The 26,688-nt window shown below is 39.6% G+C and overlaps 2 protein-coding genes and 1 pseudogene across 5 annotated transcripts in view; all 3 read right to left on the bottom strand.

Moving 5' to 3' along the window:
• LOC146451455 (uncharacterized) overlaps window positions 1-26,688 on the bottom strand; it is a 299,471-nt gene that overhangs the window by 56,696 nt on the left and 216,087 nt on the right. The window lies entirely within an intron of this gene.
• The window catches only part of LOC146451468 (uncharacterized), a 176,857-nt gene that overhangs the window by 99,179 nt on the left and 50,990 nt on the right, over window positions 1-26,688 (bottom strand). The gene's annotated exons all lie outside the window — the stretch shown is intronic.
• LOC146451469 (uncharacterized) lies at window positions 1,983-2,719 on the bottom strand (annotated as a pseudogene).

The following is a 26,688-nucleotide window of genomic DNA, read 5'->3' as shown; positions in this document are numbered from 1 at the left end:
GATTGTTCCAAAGAATTTCATTTTTAAAGTCTACCTCATTTTTCTTCGACTTTTTGAAGTCATGCCAATACAACAGAATTGAACGGTAGAACGGGGAAAGGTTTTCCAGCGAGAGCATCTTAGGATCGTAATTGCATCTGGTTAAGAAAAAGAGGTTACCGTGTTGTTGGACCATAACATCAGGAATAATTTTCCAAGAAGAGGGTACCTCGTTTTCGATTCTTTTAATCCACGCAATTTTCAAAGCTTTCTCCATGATTGCGAAGTCGCACATTTTTAACCCGCCTTTCCTTCTTTCTCCTATGATTGTGCTTCTTTTAATTTTCGCGGGCTTGCCGGATCATAAAGGTAAATAGTTACTACTATTACTTCTTGGTGTGGGAATTGTATCAGATATCACTTTTGGTGTAGACATTGGCTGAGGTCACACTAGAGGCTTTACCATGGTAAAAATTGCTTTACCAAGGTAAATTGCGCAACCACCCAGTTACCGTAGTAAAGCTGCCAAAGTCATAAAAAATAGATTTGACGCTTTCCATGTACACTTTTTTCGCAAAATCAGTACACTTATACGTGACGAGTACACTAAATGTTGACATGCCGCGTGAGTTTATATCGGCCGTAAGTTACTGAACTGTTACTTGGCGCGTAATAAAATTATGGATCAACAAGAGAGAGTTGTATTTTCAATTGTTCCCATTTTGCTTTTAATTCTGCTGCTTAGGCGAGTACGTAGAATTCGCTTCCTTCTTACATACAACTATTTAGATCTTGGGACCAAAGAAGGTGCAGCGGTTTGTTAATTAACCGTAGACGGAAAAGACACAGACAAAGAAGAGCGCGCAGGCAAACCTGGGTTTACCCTCGACCACATGGATGGTTTGAGGTAATGTATAATAACCGGCTCCTTCGAGCCCTTTGGAAAGACCATTTCAGGGTAACACGGGAAACATTCGACTTCATTTGCCAGCTCGTTGAAAGGGACTCAAACACACGCGCAAATGAGCAGGAAAATAAATTTCATGTTTATAAAATATAAATCCACAAATGTATTGTAATTACTGCGTTTGTCCAAAAAGATGACAAACTGTCAACAAAATAAGCATGGTTTAGATAGACAAGAGATGTACCCACCTCTTTTTTTGGCAACTAGATTCTTATCTGGGGTCAAGTCAACTTTGTTCTTGCCCCTGTTGTCAGGGCAACTTACCAGAGTTAGGTTTACCATGGTAAACTGAAAATTGGGGTCACACTTGCGGTGCCGTTAGCCATGGTAAACTTGAGTTTACCATGGTTAACTTTCTCCAGTGTGACTTCAACCATTGTAATCCTTGAATAGGAAAATGGCACCAATTTTCTTTTTTAAGCTTTAGAACGTGGAAATGGTAACCATGGTTATTTATTGAAACAGGTTTCCAAACGAGTATTGCAAAACCAAAACCAAAGTAATTAGTAAAATTGCTATTCTGCACAACAACAGCAAGGACATTCAACACAATGAACCAATCATACCTAAAGAAAAGTACTTGTAAGCTGTACTGTAACTGACGCCAAGCTCAATAGAATGTGTGCAGAAAGCAAAATTTAATATCAGTTTTGGTTTTGACTCTAAAGGCCGCCGCAAACAAGGAAACTTTGTTGCGGAAACATTGTTGCCACAACATGTTCCCTTACCACGCAAAAGGGGAAACAGTTGTTACGGAAACACAATGTTTCTGACAAAAAATCAGGAACATTTTTTGTTACTCGGAAGAAAAAGATGTTTCTGCGACAAATGTTTCCTGTGCATGCAAATGGGGAAATATTGTTTCCACAACAATGTTTCCTTGTTTGCATGCACCTTAAATGAAAGAAATGCAACATTTTAAAATCATAAAATCCCAAAACAAGCCAAAAGCAATACTCAACTGAAAAATGTCTTTAAAACTAATGGATGTTACTATCAATAACAAACATTCATAACACATTTCAAGTCAGTGCCCTTAGGAAATATCACGGGCCAGGACCATTGCCGTGACCCGTGGAGTTGACAACAATTCTGTAGGAGAGACCAGTCCATCGGGAAGAGCTTCTTTTTGGGCAAGTGCTTCTTCAGTGACGAAGTTATTCTCCATCCATGCATTCAAGCGTTTGTCGAGGCCTTTTTTTTTAGGATTGTCATAGTGTAGTTCTCTGAAGAGTTGCGAAAGTGACCGGAGTTGGTTCATTGAACTCAGTACCTTGATTTCCAAACAGATGGGATAAAACACCTGCACAGGGTCGAGTAAATAAGCACCACTCCTAAATACCAATTTCACACCAGATTTTAGTTTATCAAATTGTAGAAGAAATCTGGAATCTTCAGATAATAACCGGTCACACTGTTCAGTCCACTTGCTATCAAGGCACCCACGTTTACGTTTTCCACTGTCATCATGCAATCCCAATTCTCGTTTCAGTTGCTCAGAAAATACTTTTTTTTGACCTTACTTCTCGTTTTCAATCGATCATAAAATACTCTGCTGGGCTGGGAAGCAGTTTCACCTCTGTAGTAAACCTCGAGTAATCCTTAAGCAGATCTATTGCATGAAGTAGGCTTTTTTCATCTCCCTCCTCGATTTCTACCTTTACCACGTACCTCTTCTCCAGAGCTGTGTGGAAACTCATAAGTTACACAAATGAGCTGTTTCCTCAGATTGAAGATTTGGGCTACTTTCGCTATGAACTCAGCTGTTGACATGTATGTGTGTTCTCTTTACCTTTCCCACACAAATGCTGGTGATACATCACTCGTCATCTCATTCATTTAGAGAAATTTGTGTTCCCTTTACCTTTCCCGCACAAACGTTGGTGATACATCACTCGTCATCTCAATTCTTCGTGCAAAACTTTCGCCGGTTTGTCACAACGCATTAAATTTGCATAAGCTACCGTAACATGAAACGCGTAACGCAACTATATGTTTTGTACTCAATACAACGGAAGCTCTATTTCATTATACGAAAGGCTCTCTATCTTTGGTTATCTACACTTTGGTTACCTACACAAGTATATATTTCGGGGCGATTGCAGAATACCCCACAACCACCGACCAACTCGTTTGTGTTGGAACTCTTTGTAGAACGAGGCATAAAACAATAGGCTCTATTCTTATTCAAGAAGATAGAAATAAGTTGTGGGATATTCTGCAACTAAGCCGTTTAATGTAACACAACCTTACAATTAATTCAACTTTATCGCCTTTACTTTCCTGCAATGCTGGAAATGATGAAGTGCCTTCTTTCTTCGGTATCCTCGCTCTTTGAAAGCCAATTCGAGAACGATCCAGTGATTCCGATCGCGAACGATGACGTTAGTTGCGGAAATCCCTTGGTATCCTGGAAGACTTTCTGGGCGACCGCGACCGCGACCTGGTAAACTAAGAAGAACGCACATTTTTCGGTGACCGTGAATGCTTCTTGAGCCTTTTTAGTGAAGCTCTTTCCCTCTCTCGATGACGAGAGTGCGAACGGGAATAGGAAGATTCTGGTTTACGCCGTTCAGTGGCCTTGCTTGATCGACCCGGTTCCTCTTTGCCTTAAGATCTGCTAGCGCTGCGACTGCTACCCCTTGTAGGAAAGCTTAATTCCTCGCTTTCATTATTGCCACTAGACGCCGACGTTACACTAGAACTCGACGAAGCTAAAGAAGTGTTCAAATTTGACATGGTGCAACCTACACGCCTCTATAATGAACATTTACGCTCGCACTGTGCGTGGCACATCAGTGCAAGTACTTTCCACCTAATCATACATGTGCAGAACATTTTTCCTGGTATATATACCCTGTCGTCCTGTCACTTTTAACATAATTTTGACATGACAATTTTTTTTATCAAACAATCAAATAAAAACTGAGTGGATTACCTAGTGCGTTGTGTTAAATATTAAATAAACTATGATGTTCTCTTTGATGTGTGAACAAGTGTGGCGGAAGAGAGGCGAGTTGTTCCTGTGAAATATGTCTTTTTCAACATCGACTGATTTCTTCGATAGTCTCCAATTCGTTTTTGTCATTAAAAAAGCTTGGGAAGTTACAGCTGAAAATCTGCTTCAATCTTTCCAGTGTTTTATTGGATTTTTAATCTTTTACTGGAAACCTGTTTCTGAGTATGCTTTTTCTCATCCTATGGTATTATTTTATCATATTTGGTTAAAAACAGTATGGATCGCGTCTCCAACGGAACATGAAAAGAAGAGGTGGGAAAATGAAGGCGCCGTGCGGAAGAAGTCTTAAAATTAAAAATCTTCCATGGGGAGGGTATAGATATTTTCTGGAACGATGCATTATGATGTACCATGAGGATTCCCATTTTTAATTAGAAAATATATGGCACAACTATACCTGCTTAAATCACTTAAATCGCCTAAAGTCGCCTTAAGACGCCCAAAGTTACGGCGACTTTGGGTCCCGGAGTAGGCCTGGCAATCGAACACAACCGAACCAAAAACATTTGTGTGAGAGTTCGATTGATTTCGATTTCCGAACCCAATCAAACTTAATCGAACGTTCTAGACCATCACTCAAAAATAGACAACAATTTTGAAAAAAGTCTTTTTTAAGCATGCAAGAACAACAAAGAATTAGTTGAAATGAACAATGGATTCATGTGTAGCTTTACTGAAACATAATTTTATGATCCACTACTGGTATCATATAGAGTCCATTTAGCACAAAGTTATGTAGCAAAAGAGTCGAGAAATGGAATGAACTAAAATAAAACTAATTTATCATCCTATATAGTCTTTATAACAACTATAGGGCCCCGTTTATATGGAGAAAAGTTGTCCCGGGTAGAAGGGTCACTCGCCTACCCGAGCTACCCTGGGCGAGCCAACTTTTCCTACATTTCCTTACAAAACTTGGCGAGCCATTAACATGAGAAACAAATAGTTGGCTCGGCTGTAAGGGTGACCCGCCTAGCAGAGTCACCCTTTATCGATGGAAGGGGTTACCCTCCTAGCCGGGCCACCTTTTCTCCATATAAACACTTTGGCTCGCCTACCAGGATCAACTCCGTCAAAGAGAGACAATCAGTTGACTCGGCTGGGAGGGTGACCCTCTTTCCCAGGACAACTTTTCTCCATATAAACAGGGTCTAAGAAAGTCATCTAGCAAGCCGAGCAATGCATTTAATGAACTGAAACAAAGCTGATTCATCCGTATAAGGTTTTGTTGTTGTTCATCATTTTTTTTTTTTTTTTTGATTTGATGGGAACAATCTGTTCTTGGGACAATACGAGGTAACGTGAGGTAAACTGAAAAGCCAACCCATTCAGTAAAACACGAGCAATTCTCCTATAAAACTCCTATATACCGTCCTCGATCATCGAACCTAATCGAACTTGATCAAAATTTTGATTGGGTTCGATTGTGTTCGATTGCCGAACTTCGGTTATGTTAGATTAATAAAACGTTCGATTTGGTTCGAGTAGTTTCGTCGGGCTCTTCTCGACCATTATTTAACGTGAATCAGACAAGGTCAAGCAGTCACCATTTGAAGGTATTTTTCTGAGAAAGAATGAGTTTCTTTTCCCGAAAATCAGTAAAATAAGTGATAGAACCCCGGCGAGGTTAAGTTGTATCTCAAGTGTTGTCCAAACAACACCGTGAACCAACATCCTGATCAGTTCTCCTTTTGGAAGCTTTCTCATCTTAAATTTCACTGTAAACCACGAATTCATCATCGAGGGGTGAGGTGAAATGAGGTGAGGTTGCGGTGAAATATAACTGTTAGCATCTATTTATCTATTATTTACTGTTTAATTTAGACATCATAAATTTGATAGTATTTGAAAAGCACCCCCAAGGAAGTTACACGCAGATGAAGCCACAGCTTACCAAGCTGGGGCATATGAAGGGACCAAAAAATGGGTTATGCAATGTTCTCATAGGGTTCAACTCCCTCAAGAAACAAAATTAAGGTAATATTTCTCGTACGGGAGCGTTGTTTCATTGCTATTTATTAACCATTTATACCGGAAATGCGATATTTGGGGTCATCTGAATGAAAAAAAAAAAAAATAAACAAAAATAAAACACTAGACATGACCTATCTCTTCGTTTTTTGTTTCATACTAGGATCTATTGTTATAAAAAAATGAAAGGGCTAGCTAAAGGATGTAGTGATCTTCATCAATAAGTCTACTGATACTGTTTTGTAAAATCTAATCCCAACGCTACCACCATTCCCCCCTCCCTGCCCCTCTCCGCTGGAAACGCTCCTAACAATCCAGCCCGCAGGCGCAAACGAATTTGCGGATAAATAAAGGGAAAGATAAAAAAAACGTAACTTAAGGTATTATTATCTTAATTGTTGTTGTTGCCTTGGGTATGTATATGTTCAGTAATCAAGCATTTTCGCACTTTCATTCTCCTACACAGTACCCCCCATCTTCTCTTGGTACCCCCCTAAAACTCACTGTCCATGACATTGTATTGTGTGACGAACAAACGGCTGCCTGCAGTGCACGCCGACATTTTTTTCCATTCAATCGGCTGGCAGCGATCAGATGTAATATTTCCGTGCACTATAAACCAAGCAATACTTCAAAAATGACTACGCCGTCGAAGAAGATGCAGTCTTGATGAAATGTCCCGAAAGTTGATAAAAGATTTGTATTTAACCACTGAATTTACACATCGACAGTTCCGCGGTGTACATCGGACGTACGTTACAAACTTATGCGACGAACCAGCAGAGAATCGCGCTTAAATGGCCTTGGAACCTGTCTTTTAAGTATATTATCAGGTAAGAACATTTTAAAATGCTTCTCTGTGTGATTAGTTTAACCTAATGTGAGTTAAGACATGTGCGTGAACTGAAATTTATGTCTGACCTTCAACTTCGAAGTTTACAGCGGAGGGTCAAAATATTTGCATTTTTTACGGACTTTGAAAAGCTCTCGCGTCGCTCTTAATCATTTGCCCAAAGACATTTTTACAAGAATCTACAGACCATCCTTCTAACATTCAACCATCAGACGCTTAATCGATTTGAAGGTTCCGCACATGGTGAAAATTAATTTTATTCACGAAGCTTTTTTACTGTAGTGAAATGTATGCCTTCCAAATTAAATTATTTCGTATACACAGAACAACGCAATATTTCCCAAAAATCATTCTTACCGATATTTAGAGATTATAAAAAAAGATTTGAGTGTTTTAAAGGCGGTAGAATGATTTGTTTTTGCACGCGATGCTCTCAAACCCGTGTAATGATTTAAAGCCTCAAATGACGATTTTTAACGGATTTTTTGCATTTTTCTTTGAAATAAAAGGATATTTCACCGGAAAAACTATACAGTGATTTTAGTTATATTTCAGCCCATCAAACATTAAAATATAAAAGAAATCGAATTTTCCAGCCTTTTCATGATATGTTTGATTTTTACAGACAGGCGCTCTTAAGATGACTATATCACACCTTGGAAAACCATTTAACTTTGTTTGACATTCTTTACTGAACGTGGGTAGTTTTCGTCGATTCTGCAATTGAAAAAGAATTTGCAATTGAAAATTGGAAAAGTTGCTTATATTCTTGCAGCTGAAATTAAAGCGCAAATTGTGAAGTGTCTTGTATACATGACACGTTTCATTCAAAGTTATGTTACCGTGTATATTCAGAGAGAAAATGTTTAGATTTTCATTTTTATTCATAGAAATAAACTTTCCAGGAGGATCTTAGAAACAGAAAAAAATTTGAAAAAGAGTGACTATTTGCCGAGAAAATGGGATATAAGCGATTTTCACCTAAAATAAAACTCTACTTTGATTGACAACATATTGCTGTTTTCTGAATCTTTAATCTTCGCTTGGAAGGGACACTTTCAAGAGTTAAAACTCACAAAAGATTTGGTCAATATCATTCAATTTGGCCAGATGCTGATCTCCATGCGTTTGAAGGCAATCGAATTAAGGAAAATTCAACACGATTTTTTAGCCTTTTGGATCCTGACCTCGAGAAAAAATTCCAAAATATGACAGTCGAATTGATTTAGAACGATAGCACGACGGTTAGGACTTTCAAGTTTCGACTGCGCGGAAAACTCAGGAATTCAATTTCTTGGAACACTATTGAATAATTGAAATAGCCAGTTCTATAAGCTTTAATTCTATATAGGATTTTGAGTATCTGTGCTATAACTGAGAGGCGCTACGTATACATCCATTAAACTTGTCGAACCCTTGAAGGTAGACTGTGGCCTTAAATAAAGTTGTGAACGGTGCAGCATTTCGTGTTTGAAGGGTTAACACTGAGTGATTATCGCTATTTGTACTTGTTTGGAAAAAACGAGGGAGTGCAGCATAGTCAGGCTCAATTATGAACAGGAACTGACTCAACGAGAATATTAAAGCGAAATAATTAAAATATTGATTCCTATATTCCCACATTGGAAATGTTTAGGTTCTTTTAACAGGGAGATTTGTGTAAACTAAAACAGTTTTACCTGTTCGATTCTTTAGCTGAAAATTTATAAATTGTCGAACATTTTTGTAAGCGGAATGCGAATCCCCGAATTTACAAGCTACTGTAGGCTTCCCGAAAATACAAGCTGATTACTTTTCACTCGTTTAATTATGTATTTGCCCCTCCTTCGTTTTTCAACAAAGTGAAACTTTTAGTTGACCTATTTACAAATGAAAACGCTAAGTTTTTCGTCACAAATGAATCCGAAATTCTCAGGCAGGCAATGTCTTTCCGAACAGATGTTCAACCGAAACTAATCATCGGCTGGTGTCCCTGTGGGAGGCACTGAAAGCCTTTTGGATCCAAGCTCAAGAAAGTACTTACTATACAATTTATTAGTTTAATCATCTAAAGGGTTTTTCAAAAATATCTGACTTACAACAACAGTGATACTCTGAAATAATTACACTAAACTACGGACTACGGTCATACTGATAAAAAATCACAATATTGATATCGCCACACGCGTGCGGGCGTGGACTTCCCTCTTCCCCCGGCACGTATTACTAATTTTAAACGCCGTTAATTTGGTTGGCTGGTTGAAATGCCGTAAAGTTAAAAGAAAATGTTCACAATTGCTCAGAAAAGAATTTTTTTTCACGATTAGACTGACGTCAGTAGTGCAACATTGCTGCAAGCCGCAAGAACAGTGAGTTAGAAATTTGCTGCGCTTAATAAGTTTGAGTGGGTGAGGCCAAGGAAATGAAAATGCGTGCTTCGCAGCGGTCAAAGTAATGCAATTGGCCATTTCCTAGTTGCTGTGAACCTCATTATCAAAGCGAGGCTAAGTGCAAAGTTTTTATTATGATAATTATCTTTCATTCATATGCAAACAAAACTAATATTTATACGAAAAGCTTTGCACTTAGCCTCGCTTACAAAATTAGGTTCACAGCAACTCGGAAATGGCCTAATGGCACGGTTGTGAAGTCCTTCTTGCCTTTAGTGAAGACGTAACGGCTGTACTAAAGAGCGCCACTAAGAACAACAGCGACAGCGAAGCGATGGTGATTTCTAAAGCAGCCAAAATTATACATCGTGACCTAGCTCCTCAACATGGAAAACAGTCAGTCCCAAGGTAACTTTGAAATTAAGTGTCCTCGTCTGAGAAACTGTTCTAGGGGCCAAAACTTGTGGTCAACCGATTTGGCTGAAACTTGGCACAGAAGTTGGCTGCCATGAGATATTTGAAAAGCCAATTTGGCTCACTTCTCTGACTTTAAGTTTTAGAGTTTCAGGGGGGGGGTCTCTTTTTTTGCCCTTTAAGCACAAAAAATCCAGCCTTTCAGGGGTCATTTTGAAAGTGCCATAAAACCCAACTGGTAAATTGTGCTGCCAAATGAATTTGACTATGAATATTACTATAATAGAGCTTTTATTTCATGCATGTAACTTTGCCCTCAAGGTATTGGACAGAGAGGAGCCTGATAAAACATACCCGCGAAACGGAAGAAGAACGTGACCTTGGTCCAGTCCCCACTCTCTCCTATGTCCCAAATAGCAGGCCAGTTGATTTTGCATCATCTCAATGCCCTGGCCTCGTTTGGCTATTGTATTTAGCAACACCAGTTTTTTGTTTTACTATCGAGCTCTCCTAACTGTGCATTCCTTCTTGACGGACGGTTTCATTTACTCCGCTCTAGAGGACACTGAAGTAACGGGTCACATCGACACTGCTATAAACTGCAGCTCGTATATCTCTACGTAAGCTTATATATCTATGTATGCATGGCCACGCTCCTTTACTGGTGGGTATTTACAAGAGCTGTTCAGGCTGTTAACAGACATAGATTGTATGCTAACGAACGTTTTCGTTAAGCTAACTTTATCTTGTAATCATAATAAAAATCAGGCGTGACAAAATATAGAGACTTTCCATGCTTGGAGCAACGGAGAAGAATTATGACTTGGAACTGAAAATTAATATTATATCGAGGTAAGGCCTTCATCATTTGTCCTGTTTGATGGGTACTAGGCTTTCAAAGTACAAATTAACCCTTGTTTTGCTAAATCAGGATATTTGTTGTGCTAATCAAAGGCCTTTAAGAGCAATTGTAAGGTAAGAATCAGAGTATTTCTAAACAATTAAACTGATTTGGCTTTAACAAATCATTTTCACTGACCAAATACAGAATAAGGGCTTCATGTCAACAATTTGGCTTGTTTATGGCATGAATTATGTTCAAAAGTCCATTTTGGATGACCTTATAGAGGCATGGAGTGTTTGTGACAAAAATTCAACAAACCGTGATAAGCCAAATTTTTCTCAACTGATTTTGATAATTGGGTCCTAAAGAAAATAATGGTTTAGGTACGGATGTTACGCAAGAAGGCAGGTAGATACACTGATTTTTTGAAAAATGGCAATTTTGAGTTGTAATTTTGACATTAATTTTGGCCAAACTTTAGAACCAGGCTCCTCTCTTTCCAATACCTTGAGGGCAAAGTTACATGCATGAATGAAAGCTCTATTATAGTTATATTCATATTCAAATTCATTTGGCAGCACAATTTACCAGTTGGGTTTTATGGCACTTTCAAAATGACCCCTGAAAGGCTGGATTTTTTGTGCTCAAAGGGCAAAAAATGAGACCCCCCCTGAAACTTTAAAACTTAAAGTCAGAGAAGTTAGCCAAATTGGCTTTTCAAATATCTCATGGCAGCCAACTTCTGTGCCAAGTTTCAGCCAAATTGGTTGACCACAGGTTTTGGCCCCTGGAACACTTCCTCAGACAATGACACTTAACTGCCAAGAGGGGTCCGTCCCTCAGTAGAGAATCAAGCTGCTCTTAGCGTATCCCGACTGATGAGATTTAACTCCGTAGTGCGACGTCGGAAAGATTCACAAGCCAATTTCTACGCCAAGGATCGCGAGACCCCACTGCCAATATATGTAGGTCTTCTGTTACATGCAGAAACGAGAAAAAAAGGCTTGGTTGACAAACTATGTGACAGTTGACTTTCAATATCATATAACAGGGTCTTAGAAATCTCAAGTGAAATGGGAAACGAGGTTGGGTCACGATTTCATGCATAGAAAATGGTCTGTCCTTCAAATCTTAAGTTGAGGCTGTTTACCACAGGCGCGGTCGATAACACTGACCATAACCCCAGCTCTACTACTGCCACTGGCTCATTACATGGTACAGCAATATCACTATCTCAACACCCTACCAGAGAGAGAGTTATGGCTAGGAACGAGCGCTTGTACGATCCAATCAGCCTACCCACGGTATCACTCTTCTTCAATACATGCAAGTCCCCCCAGCACAACCATGGATGTCTGGTCCTACTTTTCCGAATATCACATTAAAAGTGGATGACTTCCACCAGTTAACTGCAGATCTATCGGATGAAGAAAAATGGTTGGAGCATATGAAAAGTATACTTGATCACAACAGAAAGAAGTATATCTTGGGCTGCACACCATTCAAGTCGCACCGTGGAAGTCTTAGACATTCTGCCTGTTATATCGTATCTACTGCCGCTGTTTCAAGAAGAAGCAAAATCTGTTCCTATGATTTTACATGCAATGAACACAGTACAGCATTCAGTAGAATTTCTGAACCCCTGGACAAACTCCTGTAATTGCTTGTGACCAACCACTTTATGATATTGCTAAAAAGTTTCAGTGAGTGGCAATGGCCTGAGACGCATGGTGAGAAGTAGGTCGTTGTGCTTGGAGGCCTTCACATTGAAATACAAGCGTGGAGAGCACTAGGAGCTTTATGTTGAGGGACTGTCAGAGAATGATAACAAACCGGAGTTTCACCAATGGCAAGAGTATAAATCTTCCTCGTGTCCCTGTTCAGGTACTGGTCATTAGTCTTGAAGATTCAACTGACGATTCTATTGTTTGTCCGATGACTACGTGAAGGCCAATTTAGCCTGGACAAAGAATCAGTCAGTGCACCTACACGACATGCTGAGGTTGGACGACACTTGTCCAAGCATCAAGGAGAAGTTTGAAGAGGGTTCCTTTGTAATGCGAAAGACGCAGAGGAAACTCTCCGCCCTGGCTATGGACCATGCACACGAACAAAACAACAAGCTCGTAAAAGGTAGGTGAAACAAATGACTTCCTCATATATATTTTTGGTTTTATCAACTGAGTTGATATGATATGTTGGCTTCCGGTAAAGATATACAAAAGGTCATCAAACCAGATATTCTTCAGCTTTATTAGTAGTAGCCTTATTGTTTGTTTTTTTTTGTGTGTATTCCCAAACGTGATGGTGGTGCTGTGGGACTAACAGAGAACTCTGCCCAATTCCTGAGATGGATGGTGTCAGGTCCTGAGATTGCCAGGCTTATAGCCGAATTTGAGTCAGTACAAGATGCCATTAAGACAAACCAAAGTAAACGCCCAGATGTCCATCATCAAGAGCAAGTGAAGAGTGTTCAAGAAAAGTTCCAGGCACAAGTTAGAGCACTAGTCGAGACCATGGAGACCCTCGGAAATCCATTTAAAGAAGACAGCGACGATCTCCTTGTCCTTGACACAAAAGATAAGAAATTTCAAGCGACTGTGTGGTAGCCACAGTAAATACAATTGAGAATGCCTGCCAAGAGCAGTTTCAAGTGTTTGTTGAGGAGCGCTTTGTAAACCGCAAGAAAGAAGCTACAGATGTAATCAAACTTAACAAGTTTGCATTGTTCAGTAACCCGAGGACATCATCTACAAAGAAAAAACAAGATGTGGCCTCCCTGAAGCAGAATTGTTACCTGTTTTCGCAGTTATACATTTCTTGTAAAGTACGTCAAGGTAATCTGAAAGGGCTCAAAATACGAAATAAACGACAAGATAAGGAAGAAACTTTATCCGGCCCTCAAAACAGCGAAGAAAGAGAAGAAATCAGCCTATTTCGACGTTGACAAACACGTCACTGGTGATCAAATTTATCGCGGATCAGAGACATCTAAGTTACCTCTCTACGGACGCATAATGAGCAGTTGAATAGACAATTCTGGCATATATATTTTAAACAATCGCAATTTAGAATATCAATTATTACCCATGACCTGCTGGCCATTTCCAATTCTGGTAGGTTTGATTATTACGCTCAAACCCTGTCTATTGCACCGTACAAATTCTAGGTAAGTTCGTTTCAATTTTTTTGTCATGTTATGTCATGCATCGTGTAGTCGTATCTCTGTACAAAAATCAAAGTGTAGTGAAAATCTCTGATCAAAAATCCAACACTTTGAACTTGATTTTTCACGAGGAAACTGCAAAATTTGGCACAGGAAGTTTAAATGGCTAATTACAAATTATTAACACTGAACGTGAGAGGGCTAAACAAATCAAGAAAAAGAAGGCAATTGTTCCGCTGGCTCCATCAACAACAGTCGGATATAATCTTTTTGCAAGAAACGTATTCATCGTTTCAAACTATAAAAATGTGGGAAGCAGAATGGGGGAAGGGGGGGGGGGGGGGGCAAGCATGGCAGGTATTTAGTCACTGAAGTCACTGTTGATGGTAAGAAGATTTGCATGAATATTTACGCTCCAAACGAACCAAAGTATAGCGCCCAGTTCTTTTGGAAAATATCCAATTCTTATGTAAAAATGTACGCAAATGAAAATATTGTTTTAGCAGGTGATACAAACTGCGCAATTAACAGCATGGACAAACGCGGCGGCACACCGGTTGATGAAATGCAAGAGGCCGTTGTGGAATTTCAATCTTTGTTGAAAACACATAACCCTATTGACTCATGGCGTTTTAAAAATCCACAATCTTATGGCTTTACGTGGAGTAACCCATCAATGAAAATTCATCGCAGATAAAATTATTTTTTAGTGTCAAAACACTTAAATTATCTTATCAACGAATCCAGGATACTCCCAAATATTTACTCCGATCATTCAGCCGTATCATTTAATGAAGCAAGTCGTCCTCGTGGACCGGGCTTCTGGAAATTCAACAATTCTCTCTTGTCCGACAACTACTACGTTGAAAAACTAAGTTTCTTAATTCCACAAGCGGCTCGAAAATTCACCCTTCCCAGTCAGGGTACATTAAGGGTAGATTCATTGGAGAAAGCATTCGTCAAATAACCGGTATAATGGAATTTAACAAGAGTATGCAAATTCCTGGTAGGGTGGTACGGTCAATTTTGAAATGTTCATTACTTACTCCGTTAACTGACTGTACCACCCTGGGTAGCGTGAAATTTGACCTTGGACCCAAGCTTTTTCCCTGGCCGTGATCGATCAAAATATCACAAGGTGCCGCAGAAAGGAGCGATCGTGGAATCGGCGGTGAAAAATGCTCATCTTCAGCGTAATGCGCGAGGATTTTCGAAGAAGAAACATTTGTGCGGGTGCAAGGAACATAGACCCTTAACTGTGGGCGTAAAAAAATTCTGATCGGATGGATTTTCTGGACGCAAACGGCCTCCGAAAAAACGCAAAAAATGAGGATATTATAAAGTATTTAGCGTTCTATAAAATGAATGATATTTTATTCCCCATACAACGTATTATAAAGCGCTCAAATTCTCAACGGTTATCATGTAACCTAACACCGCGTAAGATGATAGGTCACGTTCCAACTCACACAATGACACATTTATGAATAAATAGATAATTAATTTTTCGCTTTCTCCAAGCGTGAGCTTGGGACGCCTCTGGTTTCTGCCGTAACTTTGCCTGAATTACGGGCTATGGCCCATCTCTCCCGGAAAGCTGATCGTCACGTTGCCCAGCTTAGTTTGGTAGACTCCAGCGCGTCCAGTAGTTATTCTGATGGTGAAGACAGCGAGATACAAAGTCCACTTCGTAGGAAGGACAGGATGTCACACGCGCACGCCGGTAAGTCTCTCAAGTCTGGGAAAGAAGCTAAGATAACAAGCACCGTCCTGTATCCTCAGTCAAGGCCACATTGTTATCTCAGCATTACTCACGGTCGCTGCGACTTCAACTATCAAGAGCTTTCGCTCGCAGAATTCGTTGCCGGTTATGGCCAGATTCTCTTATCTACCAAGATTTATCAGAGGTGGAACATTTCTCACGTCTCAAACATCTGGTTTCGTCAATGTATTTTTCCCAGCTTTACGACTGGCAGGCTGTGCTAAGTTTCCACGGCGCGTTTTTGTTAGAGATCGATCGTGGATTACTCAAATGGGAGGATTCGTTTCTACATTTAGAAAGTCGTACTTTGTACGGTCATCTTTAGGCAACTAAGCCGCCCCGCGAGCGCTTCTTCTTCCGCTACTGTTCCCGTTCTGTTTTGTCGAGATTATCAGAGAAGCACGTGCTCTTTTCAACAAGATCATTACGGTTTTCTCCGCGACGAACGTAAATGGCTCCGCCACATTTGTGCCGACTGCTGGGTGAAAGGAGGCACACAAGCTTTACACCCCGAGGGCTCGAAGGAGTGTCCTAGTTCCGCTACCTCTTGGGTAAAAAACTAATTTCGTCGAGCACCTTCGTTCACCATATGATGAAGGTGCTTTCTCGAGTGAGTGTTTCGTTTCTGAGGTTTTTGATCATGACGTTTTATGTACGAAACTTGAACGATTTCATGACAGTACAAGACTTCCTGTTTCTCCTTTTGTTGATGATTCAAGACTTTCGGGTTGTTCGTGTCCGCTTCATTCAAAGCGTATCTGCTCTTCGCTTTTCGTCGCGGCTCAGCTCTACGCTTTCCAGTGTTCTAGATGTACATCGCGCTCTAACTCTTACTGGTCAATCCAATTATCGAATTGCGCGGGTTCCGGTCTTTTCTGCATTTTAAAATATCGCCATTTGGCGTGAACTGCTTCAGGATTATCCGGATAAAATTATTTGCGAATTTCTTGAATTTGGTTGGCTGATTGGTTACATGTCTGATACTTTGCCTATTTCTGATTTTCGAACACATCGGGGCGCTTTGGACTTTCCAGACCAAGTAAACGCGTACCTGTCTAACGAACTCAAACTCGACAGACTTTCCGGGCCGTTTGACACTGTTTCACTCGCGCAGAGATTCGTGGTCTCTCCTCTCAATACCGTGGCAAAACGGGATTCAGAGGAGAGGAGAGTTATCGTTGATTTAAGCTGGCCATGTGGTCATTCCGTGAATGATGGAATTCCTAGTGACTCTTATTTAGGGGAACCGCTTGAATTACGTTATCCTACAATCGATGACATTGTGGGTGCTGTGGTTACTCTAGGTCGTGGTTGTTATCTGTACAAGCGCGACTTTCGGATACACTGGGGTCAAACATTTTTATTTTGACACCGTTCTCGCGATGGGATTGCGCTCTGCCGCTATGGCGTGCCAACGCTCTACTTCGGCCGTTGCCTGGATCGCATCACAACAAGGACGTTTGGTGTTTAACGTTTTGGGCGATTTTATTGGCGTTTAGCGATTTATTGACTCCTCTCGGTTTACAAGAATATTCAGAAAAATCATGCCCGCCCTCTACCGTTATGCCTTGTTTAGGTGTCGAGTTGAATAAAGACGCGTTAAAGGACCCTATACAGCCTCCGCCATTTTTGATGCCATCGAAATTATTGATTCTCATTCTTGCATGGTGAAGCGAAATCGTATTGCTTTACTGTAAGTTGTGTTCCTGAAAGTATGTTTCGTTATCTTTAGAAGTTTCACAGTGATTTCGTTCATTTCGACATGCTCCAAATAAAATATAATAGCCAAACTCTCGCATATAAACTAAACAAAGGTGTGGCTGACTAGGGCCCTTTAATCTTTCGGTGATCCCTAAGAGACTCTGCGAAATTGAATGATTGCTCGACCACTGGATTCAAAAACGGACAGCAACTAAGACTGCCCTTCAGTCTTTAGTGGGGAAACTGGTCTTTATTTCCAAATGCGTGCGTCAGAGTCGTATCTTTATCGCCCGTATTCTCATTCTTCTCCGTAAGGTTCATTTCAATCATCATCATATCAATTTGACAGCGGAATTTCGCCAGGATATCGCATGGTGGCGGCGTTTTCTTAGGGCTTATAATGGTGTCTCCATGATTTCTACCTCACAGTGGTCTTCTCCCGGTGAAGTGTTTTCTATCGACGCATGTTTGACGGGCTGTGGTGGACTCTGTGGCGACCAATATTTTTATGCGGTTTTTCCTTCTCTCGTTGTTCAACAGACCCTTGACATTAATTGCCTGGAGCTGTTGACAATCATTGTCGCCCTAAATTAATCGGGTTCAAGGTGGTCTAGCTTACGTTTATCAGTGCGTTGCGATAACGTGGTGGGCTTGACTGTACCAAATACTGGACGGTGTCGGAACTCTTGTTATACTCGTTTTTGCGCGAACTTTGTTATCTTGCGGCTATTCACCAATTTCAAGTTCGTGCTGTTCACGTTCCCGGTGTCTCAAACTGCTACGCAGACCTTCTTTCGCACTGGGACTCGTGCGACCTTGCTGGTAGAAATCAGTTATTAGCCCACGCAAAGTTACATGCTGTTTCTGTTCCTAATGACATGTTTCAATTTGACAATCATTTCTGATCCAGCCTTCCTTCGTTTTACGCTTTCCAGAACTTTGGCGACTTCGTCAGGATCTCCACCATTCTCAGCGATCCGCTTACAGCTGTTGGACGTACAGTAATTTACGCACTCAATTTAAGGCTTTCTTTTTGTTTTGTTTTGTTTTTATTTGAAATTGACGCCAGTCCCGGCTGAGTTAATGCCTTTGTCTTTATGTACAATTTTTGAGTCGCCCTTTAGCCCCATCTTGTATTCGAAATTATTTAAGTGACGTTAAATTGCTACATTTATTTTCGGGCCCGGATTACCCGTTCACAAAAGATTTCATCCTTTCTCTTACTTTACGTGGTATAGCTCGCAATGCATTGCATAGACCTCGTAGAGCGCCGCCGATTTCTCCCTCTCTTTTGCATCAACTTTCCTCCTTTCCTTTATTTAACGGTTATCCGCGCTCGGCTACTCTATTATGTGCCTTTTTCCTTCTGGTTCGTCTGGCTAATATCGTTCCACCATCACTCAAGAAATTTGATCCTCGACGTCACCTGACTCGTGGTGATGTGGCTATGACCACCCACGCGCTTTTTGTCACCTTTAAGTGCACAAAGACAATTCATTTTGGTGGACGATTGCTTCATATTCGTTTACTTGGTATTCCTGGTAGTCCATTATGTCCGGTCTCCGCATATCGCCGTATGATTGAGTTGGCTCCCGCTCGCCGCTCCTGCGCGGTTTTTCTCTTACCGAGTACCTCGGGTATCATGCCTCTCACTCAGTGTAGTTTTGTTTCTCAGTTTTGCACGTGTTTATTCCACATTGGTATTTAACATGTCGCTCGGTCCCGAGGTCACTCCTTTAGACGAGGCGCGGCCTCCTGGGCTTTTAGTTGGGGTGTGCCCGGCGAACTAATACAATTATACGGTGATTGGTCCAGTGATTCTTATAAGCTTTATTTAGAGTTTAGCTAAGAATCTAAGCTCGCACTTGCGACTCAATTACATTCTGCCATTCTTTCCTTGCCGCCATAATTTCTTGTTGTCTTTGCTGTTCCCGTTTTTATCAGTTTGTTTTTGGCCGATTTTGGTGGCAGAGAGGTTTATTTCGCTTCCTAGTTTGTTACTGTTAACAGACTGTGTTGTTGTTGTGTTGTTGGCGGTGGGTATTTTCTCCCTTTTGGCGCTATTGCGCAAAGCGTTTAATTGCACACGTCACGCGACACACCTTTTGTCTATTCTTTGCTGCTTTCAGTATTATGTTTCAGTTTTGTTAGAGCTCTCGTAGCGCCACCAGTGTTTTGAGTCAAGTGGTATTGTTTTTCCCACTCACCCGCCCGTTTGTTATTAGCGTCTTTCGGTGAGGTGGCAGAGAGGTTAATTTCGCTTCCTAGTTTGTTACTGTTCGAATAACTTTTGTTATTCTAGGAAATAAACTTCTCTCTTGGCGAAAAACAGACTGTGTTGTTGTTGTGTTGTTGGCGGGGGGAATTATAGGAATTTTATGAGAATTGCAACCACCCCACCCACCTAAGTGCAAAATATACCCCCTCCGGAAGAAATATATATAAGTCCGTAGCTAATATTGATCAGCAGCCAAAGTACTATCACCATGTGCTTTTAACCCAAAGTGAACAATTTTGTCACCATATTGCTGGGCTATAAGGCTTTCAGTGCTTCAAACAGAGACACTAGCCATGGGCAATAGGAAACATGGGTTTCGACTAAGTAAATATTACATTTATCTCAAATATAGTTGAATTACTCACAATGAAGTAGTCTTTAGTCTTTTCTGGTCGTTTTTCCTCATTTATTTCTTGTAGAATAACCCTGATTAGCAAGTAACAACGCGCCGTTTGACTCAAAACAAATATTTCAGCATTCGTTACGGTCTTGATAACCGTGCGTCCTATTGAAATCCCAGCTGCGGCCACTGAGCGCGCGAGTGTTAACTCATAATCCCCCCTGGGTAGGAACCAAACTCGATCAATCGTGCGAGGCTCGTAAGAAGAAACTATGCCCATCTCTATATAAGGAAGCAAAGGGTGCCCGCTCCTGGGGGTCTAAAAGGCCGATAGAAGTCTGGTAACGAAAAGGTGTCGGACAATGTTCGGGAGGGAGAAAACTGGAAACAAGAGTCGCTTGCTTCGAGTTCAAAATTTGTGGTTAGTAGGAAGCTGTTTCACCGGAATATTTCGTTGTTTGTTTTGAATAACTTGCCATGGAACCAAAAACTAACTTCATTCCAGGTTTGGAAAAAATACTATCGTTCAAAGTGCGTTTACTCCAGTTCAGCGCTTGAAAGACGTTTTTTAAAGTGTTCGATTTGTTTTCTTCTGTAATTTTATATAGCGATTGTTGCATTTTGCCATAATAATAATAACAATTAATAATAATTCATTATTTATATAGCGCGCGAATCATAAACAGATGCTCTCGCGCGCTTTACAATAAAGATATCCTAAATAAATATAATTTAAAATTACAATGGCAAGGTCAATGGCTAAAATACAATTGTCAATAAAGGTCAAAGGCTTGTCGAAATAAATGAGCTTTCAACCTGTCCTTAAAAGATTGAACACTTTGTGCGCAGCGAACTGCGTTCGGTAAATTGTTCCAGAGCGCTGGTGCGGCTACGGTAAAGCTACGATCACCCAGCGTACGCAGAGTCTTGATTCTGGGCGGTTGAAGGAGGACTTCGCCGGACGACCTAAGACTATAAGACCATAAATATTTATATTTCTTTAAGCTTGTTAGAAGTGCAAGTAATTTAACTGCAACAAATTTCATACGATGTTGAAGCCATCCGAAGAAGCGCTCGCTCAAGCTGGGAAGACCGGACTGCAATACGTCAAGTAATGTTTGTAAAAATCCTGAATGTTATTACATGTAATGGAACTTTTTCCTTCGTTAATCTACTTCTTGACTTTCTTCTGTTTATCTGACTAAAAAAAAAATTATCGTTGATTTCAATACACAGTTTGGCCAACAGCAATCCAATAAACTAAGCATTTTTCAAAGCCCAAATATATCAGTCCAGTCATATATTTCAAAAATGTTTTTGACTCCTTCCATGTGGGGAGAGTAATCTTTTTGTCATATTTTGTAACTAGCAAGGGGTGGAAGGAGTTTGCAGTGCTCTTACCAGGTGCAGACGAATTTGAAAAACAATGCCTATTGTGTTTTCGGTTCAGTGATTGGCCAATAGCTCTAATCTCCTAGCAACGGTTAAATCGCTTCCTACCCAGTCACTTTTTAGTGTTAACGCTCACGCGCTTAGCAGCCGCGCCCAGGGTTTCCATAAACACGGCACGGTTACCAAGACTTAACGAAAGCTTTTTTAATATGCTCTTAACGAATGCATGCTGGCGATAAAGAATGTAAGGTCTATTCTACAAGAAATAAATGGGGAGAAACGACAAGAAAAGACTAAAGACTACTTCATTGTGAGTTATTCAACTTTATGTGAGATAAATGTAATATTTATTTAGTCGAAATCCATCTTTCCTATTGCCCATGCACCAGCCAATGATAAGTTTCGGTTGAACATCTGTTCGGAAAGACATTACCTGCCTGAGAATTTGGAATTCAATATAGATGAAAAACAGCGTTTTCATTTACAAAAAGGTCAACTGAAAGTTCCGCATAGTTGAAAAACGAAGGAGGGGAGAATACATCATTAAAAGAGTGAAAAAAGATCAGCTTGTATTTTCGGAAGAGCCTACAGCAGCTCGTAAATTCGGGGATTAACATTCCGCTTACAAAAATGTTCGACAATTTATAAATTTTCAGCTAAAGAATCGAACAGATCAAACTATTTTAGGTTGCACAATTTCCCTGTTAAAAGGACAAAAAGTAGTCCCAATCTTGGAATATATTAATCAACATTTTAATTATTTCGCTCTAATATTCTCGTTGAGTAACGTCGCTTTCCTGTTAATAGATAAGCCTGACTTTGCTGCACTCCCTTGGTTTTCCCAAACAAGTGCAAACACGAAATGCGTGACTTTAAATTTAAGGCTACAGTGTACCTTCAAGGCTTCAACCAGTTTAATGGATGTACACGCAGCGCCTCTCAGTTATATCACAGGTACTCAAAATTCTATATCAAACAAGACGCAAATGTGCGTGAACTTGGGCTTCTTTCCTGGCATATCCAGCAGTAAAAGCCAGAAAGTTGACATGATAAAATCTCAGTTGTGATTTGTCGATTGTTTTGCAACATAGTACCAGCAAGTATATTGAAAGCAATGTATATTCCTGGTCTAAATTGTGCACTCTGTCCGTTTTTTTACGGCCGGTCTGTAGTCTGCGTTTTACACTGACTGATTAAGTAATAAATTTTAGAATCTAATAAAGGTTCTGACAGTAAAATCCGAGCTTTCAACCTATTTTATTGCATTCAATTCGTGTGCATCTATCTGGCCAACAGGATTTAGCAAAGTGGGGAAGGATTATCTTGTGTTGGCTTCATCCCCCCCCCCCCCCCCCCCGCCCTCTCAAAAGTTTTTGTTTTTTGAAATAAGGGAATTCTGATTGAAATTGGTGTTTCGTGGGAATTTCTTTTTGTCAGTATCTTTCACACATTAATCGATGAAATTTGTCCTAGCGTCACATGAGCGAAATTTGATCCGTCTCCAGTGCATGCTTTTGTGTACGCAAGATTACGCAGTTGTCACGTTTTGGCAATTAAAGTAGAGAGAAAAACAGACGGAATGCTTTCCTAAAGGAAAAATTTATTCAGAAAAGTCTTTGTTTACGCCTAAGAAAGAAACGCTTATAATTCTAAATGCGAGACGAGAGACGCGAAAGCGATTTGAAGGAACTACCAGTCCATTTCGAAGCGAATTTATCAACCCTTGCGTGGCACGTTTTTCAAATTTTCGCAAAAACCGTTCAGAATATAAAGAATCGGTCAATTAGAATAGTATTTCAGTACAAATTCACGATGAAACCTGTAATTTTTCAGCCGTTGAATTCCCAGAAGTACTAAAAAATTTTGTAGAAAGTCCGTGGCCTGAATAAGGATTTGAGATGTCCGCGCTCCGCTAACTCGTCGCCTGGATAAAACAACAATTTGTACTCAAAGCACAGTTTCTTCGCCGTTATTTCTCGGATTTCCGCTATCGAAACTGTTGAGTATTCCTAAGTAGTTCTTCTTTCGATTTACCATTTTGAAAAGTTCTTTTTGCCTTCGGAAAACGCGAAAATCGGCGACTAAAAAATGGCCGACCCATGCAAACCCATGCAGCAACAAGATTACCTGCGCATGCGTTTTAAGGCCCAGACGGCGATTTGTGACTGATTGAGGAAAACAAAAAAAAAAACAAAAAAAATAAAAATAAAGAGCAATTTTTAACTTGGTCTCCCTTTGGGAAGCCCAACTAATTAAAGTTTATGGAACTGGCTATTTAAATATTTCATTGGTGTTTTAAGAAATTGAATTCCTGAGTTTTCCCCACAGTCGAAACTTGAAGGACCAGATCGTTGTGCTAGCGTTCCAAATCAATGCGATTTTCACATTTTGGAATTTTTTTTTTCTGGAGGCCAGGATCCCAATGGCTAAAATATCGCGTTGGGTTTTCCTTAATTCAATTGCGTTCAAAAGTTATAGAATTGTTTTCAAACGGCGAGAAAAAATTGAGGAGTCAACGCACGGAAATGGATTTTCAAGGAACAAGTTTTTAGAAGTTTCAAATTCCCCGACATGATCGAATTTGACTTAAATCGACCAAACCTTTTTTTCAGTTTGAACTCTTGAAAGTGTCCCCTCCAAGCGAAGATAAAACATTGAGAAAACAGCAATATATATATATTGTCAATGAAAGGAAAGTTTTATTTCAGGTGAAAACCGCGTATATCCTATTTTCTTGGCAAATATTCACCCTTTTTCAAAATTTTTTCTTTTTGTAAGATCCTACTAGAAAGCTTTATCTATGGTCAAAAATGATAATCTAAAAATTTTCTCTTTATTTTAATATAACTTTAAATGAAACGTGTAATGTCAACCAGACACTTCACAATTTGCGCTTTAATTTCAGACTCAGCGGCAATCAAGAATAGACAACTTTTCAAATTTTTAACTCATGCATATTAGTTTTCAATTGCAGAATCGACCAAAACTACCCACGTTCAATTAAGATTGTCAAACAAAATTGAATGGTTACCCAATTTGTAAAATAGTCATTTGAAAATGCGGAATGCTAAAATTTAAATCCTTAGAAACCACTTAACCTAAAACGATTCTTTGCAATCTTTGTAATGACGTCTCGTAATATTTCTGAGGGACTCAGGTATTTTAACCGACGAAATATCTAACCAGTTAAACATACAAATCTCGTAATGGGTCAGTTTGTTCTCTGATTTTTGTGATAAGCGCTAGCTCTTTTTCAAAACCCAATGCGCTGTTCATGTTTTTACTTTCAAGTAGGCATCATCCTGAACGCCTGGGTTCAATCTGTCAAGGAATAACGTCACCTGGCAAACCCAATATCGCATGAACTCATGTTTCAATTTTCTAAGTTTTTTTTTTCGCGTGATTTTGTAGTTGATCTGACCAACTAAGTTACTATACCCGCCCCCTACTTAAAAGAGTAAAAAGTATACATTAGGGAAAATACTTTTTAGCGATAAAAATTTGATTCCCCAGTTACCGATGACACTTTTTTTAACGAGACAAAAACGGACGTGTTTAGACTTTAGCAGTTATAAATATGAAAACAGCAAACAACAATGTTCTTAGTGAACAGGTTTGAACTGAATGGGAGCATGGTAACAGCTTACGAAAGGCAATGTAATTTTTTACCGATATGAATTAAGTTAGCATGGTGTAAGCCTTTTCCGTGTTATAATCTGCAACTCTTTCAGGATACTTTTTTCGCGCGCAGATCGCAGTAAAACTCAGCTGCTCACAACACTCGAAAAAAATATTAGTTTTTTCTGAATCGAAAACGTACAAAGCAAATTAAATTTAACGTTTGTCAAGTAAATGGAATATCTTATAATTCAGTCGTGATATAATTGCGCAGTAAAAGCAAACTCATTGACGCTATCAACATGATAAATGAAAGGAAAATAAAAACTGAGTTGATTTCCAGGGGGTATTACCTTTTCACAACGTCGATAAATTGTTCAGAATAATTCTACATACATTTGAAAATGTTCAATCTCATTTTATCTATTTGCCTCTTAAAGTAAAACGGATTTCTTTGACGCTTTAAGACTTTAGCAGGTTATGAAAAAGCTGTTAAAACAATGTCTAAAACTTCAAATAAACTTTCCTTGAGCTGTTTGCCTTAAAATTTTCCCATAATCAGGTGTATTGGACTTGTTATCCAACGGTTGACGGCCATCTGCTTCACAAACTTTTATAAAGAAGCAGCAAGCGTTTGAAAGCCGATTCACTCGTGATGAAGTAACGTCGCATTTGATTTGAGCTCGGCTGAAAAGAAAGAAATTACAGACAAGAAAACGTAAGGCTGATATTTGCATTAGCCTTCGTCCTTCTGGCGACCGTGGTGTACGCAAACCCTTTGTTTGAAGAATTGAGTGCCGGTGAGGACGAAGAGGAAGATGTTCAGCTAAACGATTTTACTGAGAATGATAACGACAGCATCGACAAAAATGATGATGATCAGGTTATGAAAAATAAGGTAGTATCAATTCAGTTTTTATGTTTTCTTCTCTCTCTCTTATAAAAGAACGATTAGGTCGCTTATTCGGTTATTTTGCTTTAACGAAGTTCCTACCAGGATAATCACCTTTGATTGAATCAAACGATAGTTTTAAGACGGCCCGTCAGTTTGCTTTCATCTGGAATGAAAAGCAGTGTTAAGAATTCGTGGTTTACAGAGGATCTTATTCGAGAAAGCTCCCGAAAGGGGATTCATCAGGGTGTTTGTTGTGTTGCTATGCAATAGTTTAGTTGCTACTGAGCTTCACAGAGGAATTCTCTACTTTATTTTCAGCATTAAATTGGTAAAAAAAAACCGCATTTTTTCTCAGCAAAATACTTTTTAATAGCAACTACATAACCTTGAATAACCCTGATTTAATTTAAATAATGGGCAATTTGTTTTAAATTCCTGGCACGAGACAGTATTTCGTATCAAATCCGAGGTAAGAGCTTTCCTCTAGTCTTCAATTATATTTTGTTTCAGGCCCTTTAGTTTCGCTTTGACGTAATTTCACTACAGCTATATCTTTTTCATCCAGCACTTTTTTTTCCTGCTGCCAAAGGAGAAGAATTACTAACCCCAGAAGGTAAGAATTACTAACGCCAAAACGTAAGAAATCTAACCCCCGAACATAAGAATTACTAAACCCCACGCAAAAGAAATCTAACCCCAAAACTTAAATTATACAAACCCCTAAACATAAGAAATCGAACCCCAAAACCTAGGACTTACTAACTCTTAAACGTAAGAAATCTAGCCCCCAGACTTAAGAATTACTAACCCCCAAACGTAAGAAATCTACCCCCAAACATAAGAATTACTAACCCCCAAACGTAAAATATCTAACCCTAAAGCGTAACAATTACTAACCCCAAAACTTAAGAAATCCAGCCCCCAAACGTAAAAATTACTAACCCCCAAACGCAAGAAATATAACCCCCAAACGTAAGAATTACTAACACCCAAACGTAAGAACTCTAACCCCAAAACGTAGCAATTACTAACCGCCAAACGTAAGAAATTTAACCCTTAAACGTAAGAATTATTAACCTTCAAACGTAACATATCTAACCCTTAAACTGAAAAATTACTA

The sequence above is a fragment of the Pavona decussata genome, unplaced genomic scaffold (genome assembly GCF_977016875.1).
Source record: "Pavona decussata unplaced genomic scaffold, jaPavDecu1.1 SCAFFOLD_386, whole genome shotgun sequence".
NCBI lineage: Eukaryota > Metazoa > Cnidaria > Anthozoa > Scleractinia > Agariciidae > Pavona > Pavona decussata.
This window is presented reverse-complemented; position numbering and strand designations above follow the sequence as displayed.